This window comes from Prionailurus viverrinus, chromosome A2 (assembly GCF_022837055.1).
Source record: "Prionailurus viverrinus isolate Anna chromosome A2, UM_Priviv_1.0, whole genome shotgun sequence".
Taxonomy (NCBI): Eukaryota; Metazoa; Chordata; class Mammalia; order Carnivora; family Felidae; genus Prionailurus; species Prionailurus viverrinus.
Window position 1 is genome coordinate 161416511 of NC_062562.1, and position 18023 is coordinate 161434533.

The window sequence follows — 18023 nt, forward strand, 5'->3', positions numbered from 1 at the left end:
TGCAGGAAACCATGCTGTGTAGAAATTACTGCTACATAGATCCTGGAATAAGGATTAAGGAAGAATTCAGTTTCATAACTTGAACCATTGGAGAAGGTCATTTAACCCATGACCAGAAGGGGAACATGAGCGAAAAGGGCTGTGGCTTGGGAGACATGGCCAATTGTGCTCATGATGCAAGATACACTAATCAGGGCTAGGTCAGTCTGGGAATGGCTGAGCAAAATATGGTCGGTATGAAACCTCACTGCTAGAATTAACATGGGGACCAGAGCAAGGATTGTCGCACACCTCCTGCTTCAGACTTAAGTTGGACCAGCATGGTAGAGCCCTCCCTATACTTCTATAAAGAGACAACAGTCTTCTCTTTTTCCTTACCTTTGCACAGATAGTTTCCTCTGCCTGAAATGCTCTGCTCTCGGTTTTTGTCCTCATATAGTGAACCATGCTCAAAACTTAGGTCAAATTTAACTGTTCTGCAGTCTTTTCTGCCTACTACAGTGGAATTAAATGTTTGTTCCCCTATATCTTTTAATATAGCATGCATATAACTAAGTTTGCCTATGTGCCTGCCTTCCTAAATAAGCAATGAGTAAGTCGAGCTCCAGGACTGCAGAAATAGATCTCTTCATGTTTAATTCCCCTGGAAACTGACTCATTTCCTGGTTAACTGCTTAATAAATGTTTGAATGAATGATGCATAAATGAATGAAAAATAGAAGGAAGGCAAGAAGGAACAAAGGAAGGAATAAACAAAAGAAACAATGACTGAAGAAAGTTCACTCTAAGCTACCCACTTATTCACATGGTAAGAAGTGGTTTTAAAAGGAGAAAAGAAGGGAGCACCTGGGTGGCTCAGTAGGTTAAGCAACTGACTTTGGCTCAGGTCATGATCTCGACGTTTGTGGGTGAGAGCCCCGCATCAGGCTCTGTGCTGACAGCTCAGAGCCTGGAACCTGCTTGGGATTCTGTGTCTCCGTCTCTCTGCCCCTCCCCCACTTGTGTGCATGCTCGCTCTCTCTCTCTCTCTCTCGCTTTCTCTCACTCAAAAATAAATTTTAAAAATATAAAAAAAAAAGAACCTGGACTATCTTCATTGTCCTGAAATTCTGTAGGATCACGAGACAGAGGCAGAATATTCATCCTTGTTTCTCACTGACGTTATGGTTTTGGAAATCAAAGCAGAATATTTGGGGAGTAACAATTGTACCCAAAAATAGAATGAAGTTACCAGAATGTTGGACTCCTGTAACACAACCAAGAGCCCCTTGAAAGATGAAAAGAAGTGGCTTCAGAGCAAGATTTGCCAAATTGATCAAGATGGCTTTGTTTTGACATCTGAGAAGAAGAAGAGAAGGAACAGAAAAAAACAGTAAACCTCAAAGCTACAGATGAAAACAGCAGTCACACAGGAAGAAGAACAATAGTGGAGGTAACAGCCTAGTATGCCAAGAAGAAATATCTAGAAAAATGATCTGGAAGTAATTCTTGGAAATCAAAATTAGATTTTTTAAGTGTAGAGAGCATGAGAAATAAAGAGAACAATATTTTAAAACCTATGTGTGGCAGAAACAACATTTGAAGCATTGATAATAGAAATAAAAGTGACATAATCTTCCTGATCTAACCAATCACCAATTATTCTTTTCCAATAATTTTTAAATGTTTATTTATTTTCAGAGGGAGTGAGAGAGAGTGGGGAGGGGACAGAGAGAGAGAGAGAGAGAGAGAGAGAGAGAGAGAGATCCCAAGTAGGGTCCTCTCGGTTCAGCTCAGAGCCCGATGCGGGGTTCAGTCCCGTGAACGTTAAGATCGTGACCTGAGCCAAAATCAAGAGCTGGACACTTACCTGACTGAGTCACCCTGGCACCCCTAAAATGATTTTTAAAGACTTAAGTGTATATTGTTTGTGCAAAACTTTTGAAAGTTAGAAAAAAACGTAGACTGCAAGGTAACCTTTCAGATAGGTGCACACACACACACACACACACACACACACACACACTCATACACACTGTGACTTACTATAACCACACCAAAGAGTTGATGTTTTTCATCTTGCTCTTTCATTTAACAGTATGGTGAGAACTTCTTTGTGCCAATAAATATTCTTGGGAAGCATGTGTTTTGCTCTAAATAAGATATTTTGTCATAAACAGACCACAGTATATTCAAACATTGCTCTATTTTTGTATATTTAGAATTTTTCCACATTTCATTTTTAGAAATAAATTGCTTATATCCATATAAATGCACCTTTGAATGATTACCTTAAAATATATTCAGGAAGTGGAATTACTGGAGGGAAAGGGTACGAAAAACGTTTAACATTTTAATGTTTTGTGATTGTAATAGTAATATATGTGTGTCACAGAGAATTTGGAAAATATAAAAAATTTGAAGGCAAAATTGTGAACTTCCAGCTCTACTCTTTATTGCCTCAAATGCATGTTTTAATTCTTTAATGACATTTTTTAGTTTCTTTATCATCCCTGTTGATTCTCCCTGTCCCCAGTCCCTCTTTTGTACTATCTCATTATACCCACTCCCTTTATGACCTGATTCCATTTCATAGGGACTTGACCTCCTGCCCTCTGGCTCCTGTACTCTTTCAGAAGTGTTTCCTGTAGATTAATGTTCTTTTTTGTTTTTTAATTCTATGGCATGTTTTCCTTTGGGCAGAAAAGAATGAGAACATAGAGATTGAGAGCTTGTCCTAGAACACAACTGTCTAGTCTGAATCCCAGCTCTACCATTTCTGAGCAGTGTGGTCTTGACCATATCATTTAAAATATCTCTGTATTCAACTGCAGAATGGAGATGATAGTCATAACTCATTACTAGGGTCTTTGAGAAGATTAAATGAGCTAGTACATGTAAATCATTTAGTATACACTCAAGAAGTGTTAACTCCTTTTTGGCTCTGTAGTCACCTTTTTTCTATTTATTTTTCCCTAAAAAGGGGAAAGATATAAAGATTTAATTATTGTCAGCATGTGTGTATGTGTGAGATAGCATATGTACCTGTTCTTTTGAGCCAATGAGTCAAAGCCTCATTGAGGTCAAATTGACGGTCATAGTTCCTGGTTCAGTTCCCAATTCATAGTAACTCACGATGGCTCAGCTGCACCATGATGAACTCACCTGCTCCATTTCATAGCTAGATCACAGGATGATAACAGGTGGTCTGTGACAGTCCACAATCTGTAATACACAGTGCTACCATCATTGGTAGCACTTCCATCATTCCCTGCCTGATATGTTTCCATCCAGAGCACTGGATGGCTCCATCATTCCCTGCCTGATAGTTTCATTCCAGAGCACTATCAGCCCCTCTCCATTCCTGTAAAACAGAATGGGATGGAAAAATAAAGATGGTGGAGTGGGGGAATGGATAAGATAAGCAAGGATTCCAAAGAAACTAAAAACATCACTACAGAGCTAAAATATACATTTAAGATGATAAAGAACAGGACTGGAACTGTGTATATTTTGATTTTTAGCTTTCTAAATTTTCCATATTCTTTGATTTTCTACTCAGATTTAGAGAGAGAGATAATAAAAGCAGAAAAGAGGAAATGAGATTTTTTAAAATACCTTGTACAATAGTATCAAAAATACCAAGCAATTCTGCATAATCTAATAGATGTGTTAGTACTATGGAGGAAACATTGTAAAACTTAATGAGAGATATAAAAGAAGATCTAAATAAATGGAGAGATGTAACATGTTCATGAGTTGGAAGACTGAATATTTTAATGATATTACCCTTGCCAAATTGATCTATAGAGTTAATGAAATTGCCATCTAAATTCCAACAGACTTTTCTTCAATAAAAATAGATAAGCTCGTTCTGAAGCGTATATGGAAAAATGTCTTCAAAGAAGATATCCAGATGGCCAACAGACACATGAAAGATGCTCATCACTCATCATCAGGGAAATGCAAATCAAAACTACAGTGGGATATCACTTCACACCTGTCAGAATGGCTAAAGTCAAAAACACAAAGAACAAGTATTGGTAAGGATGTGGAAAAAAGGAACCCTTCCTTGTACAGTGTTGGTGGGAATGCAAACTGGTGAAGCCACTGTGGAAAACACTGTGGAGGTTCCTCAAAAAATTAAAAATAGAACTACCATAGGATCCAGTAATCACACTACTGGGTATGTATCCAAAGAATACAAAAACTCTAATTCAAAGGGATACATGCACTTCTATATTTACAGTAGCATTGTTTACAACACCCAATATATAAAATTAGCCCAATGCCCATTGATCGATGAATGGATAAAGAAGATGTGGCCTCTATATAAATATAATGGACTATTACTCAGCCATAGGAAAGAATGAAACTTGCCGTTTGCAACAGTATGGATGGCTCTGGAGATACAGTGCTAAGCAAAGTAAGTCAGTCAGAGGAAGACAAATGCCATATGATTTCACTCATATGTAAAATTCAAGAAACAAAACAAATGAACACAGTGAGAGAAAATAAAAAAGGCAAACCAAAAACCAGACTCTTAACTATAGAGGACAGATGGTTCCCAGAGGGAAGATGGGTGGGGGGATGGATGAACTAGGTGATGGGGATTAAGAGTATAATTATCTTGATGAACACGGAGTAATATACAGAATTGTCAAGTTGCTATATTGCACACCTGAAACTAATTTCATTCTATATGTTAACTCTAGTGGAATCAAAATAAATAAAATACAACAAAAAGAAGAACTTAAAAAAATTAAAATAAAATAAAGGGTATATGGAAAAGCAAAGGGCCAAGAGCCACCAAAACATTCTGAAAGAAGAAGAAAATGGAAGGATCCACTCTACCATCTATAAAGACTAGGTGTAAACAAAAAGTCATAAGGGAGTGTAATTTTGGCATGAGAATAAACTAGGAAATCATTGGAATAGAATTGAGAACCCAAAAATCAATATGCATCTGTGGCCAAAGTAGCGATAGAGTAGCTGTAGTAAAAATACCATTTTAATGAGTGGTGCTGGGATTATTAGGTACAAATATTTAAAAAATGAAGTCAGACTTCTACAGCACACCATATACAATAAGTAATCCTTAGTTGATCACAAAACTAAAAGTGAAAAGTGAAACTATAAAGCTTTCAGAAGATAATATAGGAAAACACCTCAATATCCTTGGGATAGAATACATTTTTGACCAAAAAAAAAACCCCCACAAATCATAATGAAAAAAAGAGTTAGCTTCTGTGCAACAAAAAGATGCCATAAATAAAATGGAAAGAGAAGTCACAGAAATAAAGGTATTAACAGCATATAACTCTGACAAAGGACTCTCATTCATTAGTGGGCTGAATGAGCACTCTGTGGTTGATGCAGGGATATCATCTGTAAGGTAGGGATGCCATAGTTAAAACAGCAGAGTGCACGTAAATACAGAGAAAAAACTGGTGGTTGCTAGAGGGAAGGGGGTGGAGGGATGGGCAAAGTGGGTGAGGAGAGTGGAAGGTACAGGTTCCAGTTATGGAATAAGTAAGTCACGGGATAAAAGGCATAGCATAGCATAAGGAACACAGGCAATGGTATCATGATAGCGTTGTATGGTAACAGGTGGTAGTTACACTTGGGGTGGTCATAGCATGACCTGAGAGTCGTGGAATCACCATGTTGAATGCCTGAAACTAACGTAACATTGTGTGTCAACTCTATTTTAGTAAAAAAAAAAAAATTCATAAGAGGGGTGCCTGGGTGGCTCAGTCAGTTAAGTGTCCAACTTTGGCTCAGGTCATGATGTCTTAGTTCCTGAGCTGGAGCCCCACGTCGGGCTCTATGCTGACAGCTCAGAGCCTGGAGCCTGTTTCGGATTCTGTGTCTCCCTCTCTCTTCCTCCCCCACTCGTATTCTGTCTCTCTCACAAATAATAAAAATTATTTTTTTTTATTTCACAAGAATACCTTACAACAATCAGGAAAAAAATATAATCCAGCCTTTTGGGGGTGGTACAATTTTTTTTTTTAAATAGACAAAATGACAGCAGACCTCTGGAGAGATATTGGCTGAGTTACAATTAAAATGTTATATTCTCTTGGGGTGCCTGGGTGGCTTAGTCGGTTGAGCGTCCGACTTCGGCTTAGGTCATGATCTCATGGTTTGTGAGTTCGAGCCCCATGTCGGTCTCTGTGCTGACAGCTTGGAGCCTGGAGCCTGCTTTGGATTCTGTGTCTCCTTCTCTCTCTGCCCCTGCCCCCACTTGTGCGCTCTCTCTCGCTCTCTCTCTCTCTCTCTCTGTCAAAAATAAATAAATGTAAAAAATTTTTTTTAATATCATATTCTCCTACTGCTCAACTTAAAACGAGACACAGATCAATAAAGTACAATAGGCACTAAAAACAGCAACCAAAAAAGAGCAGGGTGCCTTTCTATTTTGCTAAGCCATTGCATTTGCTTTGTTTCCGGTTGGCAGCCACATGGAAGCCACATGACATAGTATTTAAGACTTCTGTTCACGTTCTAACTTATATAGGGTATTATTTCTCCTTTTCACGTCTCTTTGTGTCTTCATAAGTATGTTAGAGGGCATTTGAACTCCTCTGGCCCAAACTGCAGGTCAGGTGTCATCTTCATGCTTTTTTCACGTTCCTGAGATCTTCCGTAACCTTTACCGTATGATTCCTTAACATCAGCATAGATTTGTGATTTAGATCTATTTTGTGTCCTTCCTGTATTCCTTAAAATTATACCAATAGTTTTCCATGTTGAAATATAGTCCCGCATAATTTTTCTATTGGATAATTACAGTTTGTTCAGATTATAGTCTAATTGGTCTACCATGACCCCATTGTGATGAATTTCAGTTTACTCCCCGTATTTCATAATGACAGAATTTCAATGAGAGACCTCTTGGATGGAATTTGCCAACTATCAGAGTTTTAAACAAATTCTCAGGAGTGAGATAAAACGAGGTCATTGTGTATGCATCATGTTATGCTTTTAAAATATATTGTAACATTTTTATTGCTACCAACAGCGTTTGAAAGTACAAATGACCTTGAAATTTTAGAACCAGAGGAAAAATATGACCTCATGATTATGACTGAGATTTAATAGTATGAGTGTGTGGCCCCAGTGTCCCTAACTCGATATGATTGTTTCCTCAAAATAAGTTTTTCTTTTTGTCTTCTCTTTCTCGACTTGGAGAGTGGCACAGATGAACAGTTCAGGCATCTGAATCGACTCCTACCTTAATCTAATTCTTCACATATGATTCCACAAGTGATTCTGTCAGCTTTGCTCTCAGAATTCTCTAACAGCCATCCCCTTCTTTCATTCCCAGTGTTGCCTGCCTATCAATTGAAAGAGGTGACAGTAACCTACCTGCCCCCCCAGAATTTCAGGCTATTCTTTGCTCTGCCTCTCAGGGGGTATCCTGTGTCGCAGATATGGCCAAGCTATTCCACAACCTAGAACCTCCAATGGTTCTCACTGTCTGCAACCCAGAGCCGGTCCCTAGCATGTCAGCTAGAACCTTATCACCTGTGGTCACCCAGGCTAATTAGCCATTCCCCTAAAATGACTTTATTACAGACCACCCACCACCTCTGTGATTGGGCCCAACCTCTACTGGATGTTCAGCATTTCTTGGGGAGAATTATGTCTTGAGCATATGTGAATGCCCTCAGCCTGCCATCACCACCCCTCTGCCCAACACGAGACCTCGTGCTCTTGGAAGATGCTCAGAAACAAACTAAACTAGAGAGACCTGAATTGACTTGAGCTCAGCTGCACTGATGGATGAATGATTGTTACTCAGAGGATAGTGAATGATCAGCAAGTAAAAATGGAGACAGTTTGTGCTGGTATAGAGGTCTGCTCATGACCTGAGCCCACCTGAGATTTTATAGGAGCACTTAGATAAGGATGATAGTCATATTCCTGTACGCTGAAAACACAAACCAGAACTGTAACTAATGTGCTAGAAAAATTAATTGGAATTGAAGATCAATTTGCTAGGCCTAATCAGAAATACAGGGTCCAAAACAACAGCAAATTCTGCTGTTTCTATCTTCACACTATTTGGAGAATGTGATTACCTTTCAACATCTTCACTGCCACTACAGAGGCTCAAGCCTCATCTCTCACTTAGACTATGGCAGTGGACTCCTGACTGGTCCCTCCCCTTCTTCCTGCTCGCTCGAAGCTCTCCTCAAGGCCCAGTCTGAGTGCAAGGATAGAAACGCGAGCCACACCCCGACCCTCTTCTTGTCTACGCTCTCTCACACCTTTCCATTACAGTTAGTAAAAATAAGCCTTTTTTATGATCAGCCAGAATCTCAGGATGTGATTCCTGTAACGCCTTGAACCCCATCTCCTACTACCCTAACCCTCATTCACTCTGTTCCAGTGATACTGCCCCGTTTCCTGAACAATCAACCATGTTCCTACCTCAGACCCTCTGATACTTACTATACCTTCTGCCTGGAATATTCTCCCACATGATACCCACGTGGCTACCATCCAGACTTCCAGCTCCTCCAACTCCACATTTAATAACTCTTTTCCCTCCTTTACTTTGGTGCTTCAACTCTTAGTAGGGTCGAGCACATTATATATTTTACTCTTACTCATTGTCTCACCCAGTAGAGTATGTATGAGCTCCATGTGGAAGCAGATTCTGGTCAAACCTAGGATAATGTCTGATGAACAGCAGATACACAATTATGAACTCAATTGTGAGTAAAGAAGAAATTCCATGAGGGAAATAACAGTTTGGTTTTTGGTTCAGTATACTACTTATATGATAGGGCAGACATGACTTAACATGGTTGAAATTTTTAAAAATGCAGCCTGAGAAAGTAAAAACAGTAGAATTTTAAGAAGGAAAGTGTTATGGACTGAATGTTTCATTCCTCCCAAAATTCACATATTAGTACCCAACCACCAATGTGACCAGATTGGGAAGATAAGGCCTTTATGGAAGTAATTAAGTTTAAATGAAGTATTAAGAGTAGGGCCCTGATCCAATTGGACAAGTGTCCTTATAAGAAGAGACACGAGAGAATTCACTTTCCCCACATCAAGATGGCAGCCACCTGTTGTTAGCTAGCAAAGGAGCTCTCATCAGGAACTGAATCCATGGGCACCTTGATCTTGGACTTTCCAGCCTCCAGAACTTGGAGAAATACTTGTCTGTTATTTAGGTTACCCGGTCTGTGGTATTTTTGTTATGCCAGCCCAAGTGGACTAAGATAGAAATGTACCTTAAAAAATCATTAAACTTAGGGTCACCTGGGTGGTTCAATCATGATCTCAATACAGGTCTTGATCTCAGGGTCATGAGTTCTGATCCCACGTTGGGCTCTACACTGGGTATGAAGCCTAATTAAAAAAAAAATTATCGAACTTTATTTCCTTACTTGATAGATAAGAAAATTGAAGGCAGAACAGCTAGGTGACTTTCCAAAGGTCACCAAGTCAGTATATAGCAGATTTAAACTCAGTACCCAGGCTGGAGCTCAGTGCTTTCTTCACTTGCTGTGCTGACTCTTCTAATCTATGTAATATATAATTAGTATAGAGCAGGGGTTCCCAAACCTTATTCTCAGGGAACTCTGTTCTTCCAAAGACTGTACCAAGAGCTCTGCGATGGCGGGATCTTTTCACAATATCTTAAGGGGGTGAGCAGGTATTTGATTATTTCCCCCAAATGTTATGTGTTTTGCCAATAAATATTTCTCAGCCCTATAAAAAGATATCAAAGGGGGGAAAAATACAAATACTGCTGGAAAATCTCTGAACCATAATTCTCTAAAAGTAATTTTTCCCCTGGGAGATGTGGAAGGCTGGATACATTTAATATGGGCGTATTTCCTGCCAGCACAATTGATCCCGGTTCAAAAGACAGAATGAATGCTACTCAGAATTTCACTATATTCCAGAAAGAGTCCCATGACTTCTCAGAGTTCTGCTTCCTAGACACTTTTAAAAGGCACTGATATAACAGCATGACACAGCCACTCAAAAAGCTATTATGGGGGGCGCCTGGGTGGCGCAGTCGGTTAAGCGTCCGACTTCAGCCAGGTCACGAACTCGCGGTCCGTGAGTTTGAGCCCCGCGTCAGGCTCTGGGCTGATGGCTCAGAGCCTGGAGCCTGTTTCTGATTCTGTGTCTCCCTCTCTCTCTGCCCCTCCCCCGTTCATGCTCTGTCTCTCTCTGTCCCAAAAATAAATAAACGTTGAAAAAAAAAATTTAAAAAAAAAAAAAAAAAAAAAAAAAAAAGCTATTATGGGTTGAGGCTGAATCAATAGAAGAGAAGTGTTCCAATCGAAGAGACCCCAGTCCCTCTGTACTCAGTAGAGCATATACATGGCATTATGCATGTTGCCTATCCCTCGAGCCCATATTTAAAGTGTTATTGACTAACATCCAGAGATAACATCAAAGGAATGGGGAATGGTTATCTTGGGAGGTAAAGATTTAGAGGAACATGAACCTGTTTTCTGAATTTTGAAGGTCTGACATACAGAGGAGGGAATAGATTTATTTGGTATATTGTTTCCTATGCAGAACCAAGCTCTTACACTGCAGGAAAGTAAGTTTTTGACTCAGTATAGGAAAAATTAGAGTTGTTATCCCTGGAAAATGTTCCCTAGTAAAAATAATTAAAATGTATTGCAAAGTACTGGAAATGTTCCAGACATCACCCCAGATTATGCAGAAGAAATGTTGTTTAGGTAGTGATTGAAGACAGATGCCCTCAAAGGGTCATTCCAGCTTGAAGATTCTGCCATTCTATGAATGCAAAAGAACAGGACCATTATTTGTCCTAGTGAGTATGTTACAGTCAAGTGCAAATGGCCAGTTCTTTCTTGTCTCATAGAGGAGAAAGGGCTAGAGAGCAGAAGGGCCTTGTGGAGGAAAGGATTGTGGAGGGAAAAAAGAGTGAAGAGGACTTCTGTACTGTTCATAAGTATTGCTGTGTAATGACTATGCTTCACTTATTGGGATATATTAGAATACAGCGTGTCAAACCCAAATACAAATTTACCTCCTGTACTTTTGGGAATTTATAAAGGAAGAAAAGAGAAAAATTTTACCTCCTTTAGATTTAAACAACCATCACATTTGGGAACACATGAACCCCATGAATCTCTTTAAGGACAGCGTATTATTTAAAACACTGGAGTGGAGGGGCTCCTGGGTGGCTCAGTCAGTTAAGCGTCTGACTTTGGCTCAAGTCATGATCTCACAGTTTGTGAGTTCAAGCCCCACATCAGGCTCTGTGCTGACAGCTCAGAGCCTGGAGCCTGCTTCAGATTCTGTGTCTCCCTCTCTCTCTACTCTTCCCCCACTCATGCTGTCTCTCTCTCCTTCAAAAATAATTAAAACATTAAAAAAAAATTTTTTTTAATAAAAGACAAAACACTGGAGTGGAGATGTCTAAAGGAGAGAGAAAATAAGGTCCGCTTGTCCTTTATATGGAAATGGAAGATTGTCTTTCAATGAATAATTTAGGGGGCACCTGGGTGGCTCAGTCGGTTAAGCCTTCGACTCTTGATTTCAGCTCAGGTCATGATCTCACGGTTCTAGGGATCGAGCCCTGCATTGGGCTCCGTGCTGACAGTATGGAGACTGCTTGGGATTCTCTCTCTCTCTCTCTCTCTCTCTCTCTCTCTCTCTCTCTCTCTCTCTCTTTTTTGTCTGTTCTTCTCCCGATCACTCTCTGTCTCTTTCTCTCAAAATAAGTAAACGTTTGAAAAAAAAGGCAGGCAGGAAGGAAGGAAGGGTAATAGAGAATGACAAATGTTGGAAGGTTTGCCATCATAAATTCCTGAAGAGGTCCCCCTCAGCCCCACAGAATTGGCATCCCCGAGGAATGACCCCAAACAAAGGGAACCTGGGGACCTGCTTCCCAGCAACCCTACCTCCAGGATCAAGCTCATACCCCCTACCTGGGGCAGCCCTGCAGGGCAGCAGCATGTGCACTGGGCCTCTGCCCTTCATCCTCTCCAGCCCACTCAGTGAATTCCTTTTGTTTTCAAGGTCTTTGTAAGTAACAGTAATAAAACTGACAATATAATCTGTACCATGATCTTAATGACTAATAGTGGTCTAATGTGTTTTCCCTCACAGTTAAAATTTGCAGGATGAGGGCCATTATGATGTAACCTAACATGGTAGTAAGAATTTTAGGGCCACATGCATATAAACATATGCACATGTAACATATTATTTCTCATAGCAGTAGTATACATTGACATTTTATTTACTTCTTGCGGTTTTCTGTTGGTGCATCACTTTCTTCTGTATTCAGTGTCTTAAATAATACATCTTCAATCTGATGTATCTTTCAAATGTTTGTGGATCCCATCCCACATCTTTTTCTCATAGAGCTTATTTATACACAGACATTTATCTTCTTCTTCCTACCTTAATCCCTTTGGTTTATTCTTCCTTTCTTCCAGTTTACTCCTTCAGAGACCTTTCGTCATTTTATGGGACTAGGTATTTTAAAGACAATTTTGAAGATAATTGAACTTCAGAAATACTTTCATCTGAGTCATGGCTGCTGCATAAAGTCCCCATTCTGTCCCCAAACTCATGCACGTATTTAGGTTTCAAAATTTTGTTACTCCCTTTTGGTTACTGTGCGTTGGAAATATATATTCATTCCTTTCTCTGGCGCTTTCTAAACAGACACGAGTGGCACTGTGATATTTTTTAATACGGTAGTCACATTTTGGAAGAAAGAGAAGATAGATGATTTGTTGAAGAAATAAATGTTGAAACGCAATTTACTTTGTTGTCACCGTGTTCCATTCTTTATGTGCTCGACACACTCAGAGAATGACTTGGAGAAAATATAATTTAAAAAAAGGGAACACTGGGGCACCCGGGTGGCTCAGTCAGTTAAATGTCCGACTCTTGATTTTGGCTCGGATCACAACCTCACAGTTAGTGAGATTCATTGGGCTCTGCGCTGACAGCATGGAGCCCGCTTGGGATTCTCTCTGTCCTTCTCTCTCTGTCCCTCTCCCAGTCCCACTCTCTCTCAAAGAACAAAACAAAACAAAAACCTGAGGGACCCTATAAAATGGTTGCTTGGTATTTATATTCTGGAGTAATTATTTGATATTAATGTCATGCTAGGAAAGCTGGGACATATTTTCTATGGAACTAAAATGTGGAGGAAGCTAATGATTGTCAACCCCCTGGTCACTGACAGAGTAGAGGTGCCTTTAGTTTCATTGGTCCACTGTGACCTGGGAGGCACCCCGGTTTCCCGATGGGAGAATTGAGCTTGGATTTGCACATGTTCTCAAAAGGGATAAATATATTATGAAATTCAAGCAGCGATTATAGTACTGTCTTTTGCAACACACGTAAGGACTTCCTCTGTGGAACAAACCTGTGGTCTGTCCCCACGGTACTGTATGGCAAGGAGAAGCCACATGTGGAAGATCCAGTTGTGCACAATCGTTGCAGAGACTTAAAGATGTGCCTCCCAAGCATTTGGGGTCATTAAAGAACCAAGTTACATATTCAGTCACATTTCTTAAAACTTCACATGTCTGTGGGTCGTACGACCTTTTATGATCAAAACAGAAGCTGTTCGCAAAAATAGCTTAAAAAAGGCTGGGAGAATTACCAAAATTATTCTTTTCCTGCTATGACATTAGCGTGCAACCATTTTTTTCTTGTAAATAATGCAACCGTTTCAGAGAGGATGCACCCTCCAGATAACAGTGAATAAAAAATTCAGTGAAAGAAAGTAAGCTTATAGCTGCTATAATTTTCCAGAACTATTATGTGTCTTCTGCAGCTGGTTTTGTTGGTGCTACTAAGCACATTCTCCTGGGCCCATCCCCTTAGTGTTACGCGCATCAACTAAGGATTGAAGGAAAGGGTAGAGACTGAAAGTAAATATAAATAAATATAAGAGGTTGACAAAGATTAATACCGCGTGCATGTCATACGTGACAGACCAATGGAAAGTTTCATGTTGGTTACATACATGCTTACCAAGTTGGATGTATAAGTAAAGGAGAAACATGGAGTAAGAGGGAAAAAAATCTCTATCTCTGTGAGTGAAAGGGCTAAAACAAACAATAATCCTTTACACTTTGTCTGGTGGTTTGTAGTTTATGTTAGAATAACGTAGCTTTGTTTCTTCAAGTGTTCTTTGATGGCGATCCCCAAACGTGGAAAGACACATGCTCTGATCTGTTACATGAGTGGACCAGGATTTCTAGCCATGTTTTCTGACCCCCAAGGCCTGTATTTAAATTTTGACAGCATTCTTTGAAACTCCCAGACTCGGGGAAGTTGACGTATTTAATTGAAAGTAGTCTGGGAACCCTTTGGCAGAGTAGCAAACGTTGTGACGGAGCGATGGGTTTTGAAATATCTGTGGGCCTGCCTTAAAACTCGCTCTCTCCTTGGCAGTCCTCAGAAATTCACCAAAAGTCTGCCTTCTTCAACTGCTTTCCTTACATGGGAATTTTTAAAAGTGAACAGAAAAGCATCACACTTGACTTCCGAGAAATTGTAGGGGGCCTCGAGAACACAACGTATTCCCCTTCAGCAGCTACACATCTCGCGCGAATGCAGTGTGAGAATACATAGGGTGATATTAGGTGTAGTTATTTCTCCTATTTCCTGATGCCACAATTTCATTTTTCCACATCCCTTGCGTACCTGCTGCAAATGATTTTCAGGGGGTCTTCGGGCATGTGCAATTATTTATCATCAAGTATTTGTAAATGAAAGTGCTGGGGATGAGACAGAATATAGACAGCGAATCTTAAAGCTGCTTTGAATGACAGGCCCAGAGGTAACATGGACATTTCCAAAGGAACAGAATGTCAGTCTGCAAAATTGCCTGTCCTGGCTTGATGTAGGTCCTCACCGCTCAGAGATGAAGAAGAAAATCATTTGCAAGGCATCCTAATAGAATCGGCAGCAGCTGTTTCCCTGTATGGAATTAATTAATTAAGATATGCATACGTGCTTTTTTAAAAAAAAAAGGCAACAGAAATGATTTAAAGATTTACACGTTTAGGGAAAAAAGTTTTAAGACTTCTATCAGAGTATTTCTTTTTTTTTTTTTAATTTTTTTTTTCAACGTTTATTTATTTTTGGGACAGAGTGAGACAGAGCATGAACGGGGGAGGGGCAGAGAGAGAGGGAGACACAGAATCGGAAACAGGCTCCAGGCTCTGAGCCATCATCAGCCCAGAGCCCGACGCGGGGCTGGAACTCCCGGACCACGAGATCGTGACCTGGCTGAAGTCGGACGCTTAACCGACTGCGCCACCCAGGCGCCCCTATCAGAGTATTTCTGACATGTGTGTTTAAACCTCTACAGATTTACATCTCACCCCTGAAAACCCAAGTACAGTCTACTTTGGAAATAAAGCTTCCTATCTCCCGGTCCTTAAGAGTAATGACTGGCTTTAGTTTGAATTCCTGAATGGTGCCCAGGCAATAAGAAGTAAGATGCATGAAAATACTTTCAGGGCTCCTGTCAGCCAGCGAATGATTCAGGTCGAGCGTGTGTCAGTTGTCTTAGACAACACCAGTCCAAGTTCATCGCAGATGCCCGTTTGATCCTTCACTGTGCTCTTCTCCCAGCAAACTCACAGGCTTTCCAAGGCCAACTCATGGAATAGAAGTGTACAGGGTGGGATCTGCGAGATAATAAAGCTTCGGGGCGTGTATCTCAGGATGTAGGTTTTGGTTTTGGTTCTTTGTAAATGTTTTATTCATTTGAGAGAGAGAGAGAGAGAGAGAGAGAGAGGGAATGTGAGCAGGGGAGGGGCAGAGAGAGAGGGAGACAGAGGATCCTAAGCAGGGTATGTGCATCACAGCCGAGAACCCGATGCAGGGCTCGAGCCCACAAACCACGAGGTCATGACCTGAGTCGAAGTCAGACCCTTAACCGACTGAGCCGCCCAGGCGCCCCTGGTTTTGAGTGTGAAAGGCTCAGTCTGGGACAGGGAATACCATTTAATGAGTGTCTATAATTTTCCAGATACTGTAGAAGGAGGTAATAGGAAGGAAGGGAGACCCAGGGAAATCCTGTGCTCACACGATATAGCACTTTCTGGGCAAACTGTCCCTATGGCTCCGTACGTGGTTATACAACGTTCAGGACAGCAAGACCCCTGAGCTTCAGTGATTAAATTGCTAACTTAGTCTTTTTTTCAGCAAGATAGCAAAGCGAAAATAATGAAAAATGCCTATTTTTATATTTCTGGGGGACAGTGCTAACATTTTCTTTCTTTGGATCATTTTCCAAATGTTAAGGGAGCTCTTTAGGTTGTCTCCACAAATAGTGACATTTAATTTACTTCAGGTAATTGAGTTATTACTGATAGACTGTTGTTATTAAAAGTCAAACTGGACACCAAGCGTCTGGGCTCAGGTCTCAGACCTGTCACTTCTGCTTGTGGCAACAGTAAGCAAGTCACTTAACTTCTCTGGGCCCATCTTGTTCACCCTTCAGAGGAAGAGATTGGACTTCCAGCTCTTCCAGTGGCAGTGAACGTGGCCCAGGTACAGGCAATCCTGGTGGGGTTTGGGTGAACCCCAGGAAAGGTGACCTTTGGAGAACATGAAGTTACTTGTCTCCACACTCCCCGGTGATGACAGTGCCCTGAAGAAGGACCCCCTGTAGTGTCTCCAAGTCCCATCCTTAATGAAGGGCTTTGGAGAGAAGGAACTACCAGAATAATGGATCCATGTGTGCATTCCTCAGAATCAGATCAGATTTGAGATTAAATCACAAGAAAAGAGGACCCTTAGAATCTTTAGATTCAATGCAGCCTTGTATGTACTGGATACAATCTCCATCAAGTTTGAATGACTATGAATTATAATCCCTAACTGAGGCCAGAGGGTTGATTCTGTATTGGTGTATGTCCAACACCTCATTGGAAGAGTATGGACATCTGTCTCCCCATGACAGTGGATTTGAAAGGAAAATATAACAGAAAATTTGAAAATAAATGAAAAGAGTTTGGGTACAGCAGGGTCTAATATATGTCTAGGTTCAAATATTTTTGCAAGAGCAAGACGATGCAGGAACAAAACAAGGGTGTCTCTTGATCATTTCTCAGTGTGTGCAATATCAAATCATTATGTTTTACACAGGAAACTGAAACGTGATATGTCAACCACAGGTCATCAAATAAATAGATTTTTAAAAAATAATTTTAAAATAAATTCAATTAAATTTTAGGAGTCTCTAACCCAATATTTGAAAAGTATCTCTTGCAGCCAAAGTAATCTATATATATATTTTGCCTGACATCACATTCTCTTCGAATCCTACCCACTGCCCTACCGACCCACTTGAATCTCTCCTCTGCTCTTCTGGGTGCCTCCTATACGTCTGTTGTGTAGTAACTATGTATGTGGTAGCTTTCTCTGGTTTTCATTTAAACAATGCTTAGGATGTAATAAAGAAAATACTACATAATGTTGGAAATTAATACTGAAACCTAAATATGTCTGTGTTGTATTTTTTGGCAGTTTGGGATTGTGGGAACTTGTACTTAGAAGGAACATCTTCTGGGACACCTGGGTGGCTCAGTCAGTTAAGCGTTCAACTTCAGCTCAGTTCATCATCTCGCGGTTCCTGGGTTCCAGCCCCACATTAGGCTGTGTGCTGACAGCTCAGAGCCTAGAGCCTGCTTCGGATTCTGTGTCTCCTTTTTTCTCCCTGCCCCTCCCCTGCTCACTCTCTCTCTCTATCTCTCTCAAAAACAAATGAACATTACTCTTTTTTTAAAAAAAAGGAAACAGCATCTTCTTTATCTCTAAATATTCAAGGTATGTTCACTGCCAGCTACAGTGAAAGCCACCCTGACATTTGCAAAATAAATACATGAAGCAAGCATTTGTCAAAAGAAAGAACTTAGTTTTTATCTAAACTATCCTTAGGGTATAATCAAGAAAAGAATGCGTAAGGTTATAAATTAATACTGACATCTAAATTATACCCTTACTCTATATATATACATATATGTATATATATATATATG

General features: G+C 40.3%; 1 protein-coding gene across 1 annotated transcript in view; it reads left to right on the top strand.

The window, feature by feature from the left end:
* Positions 1-18023, top strand: part of CNTNAP2 (contactin associated protein 2) — a 1382613-nt gene that overhangs the window by 832839 nt on the left and 531751 nt on the right. The window lies entirely within an intron of this gene.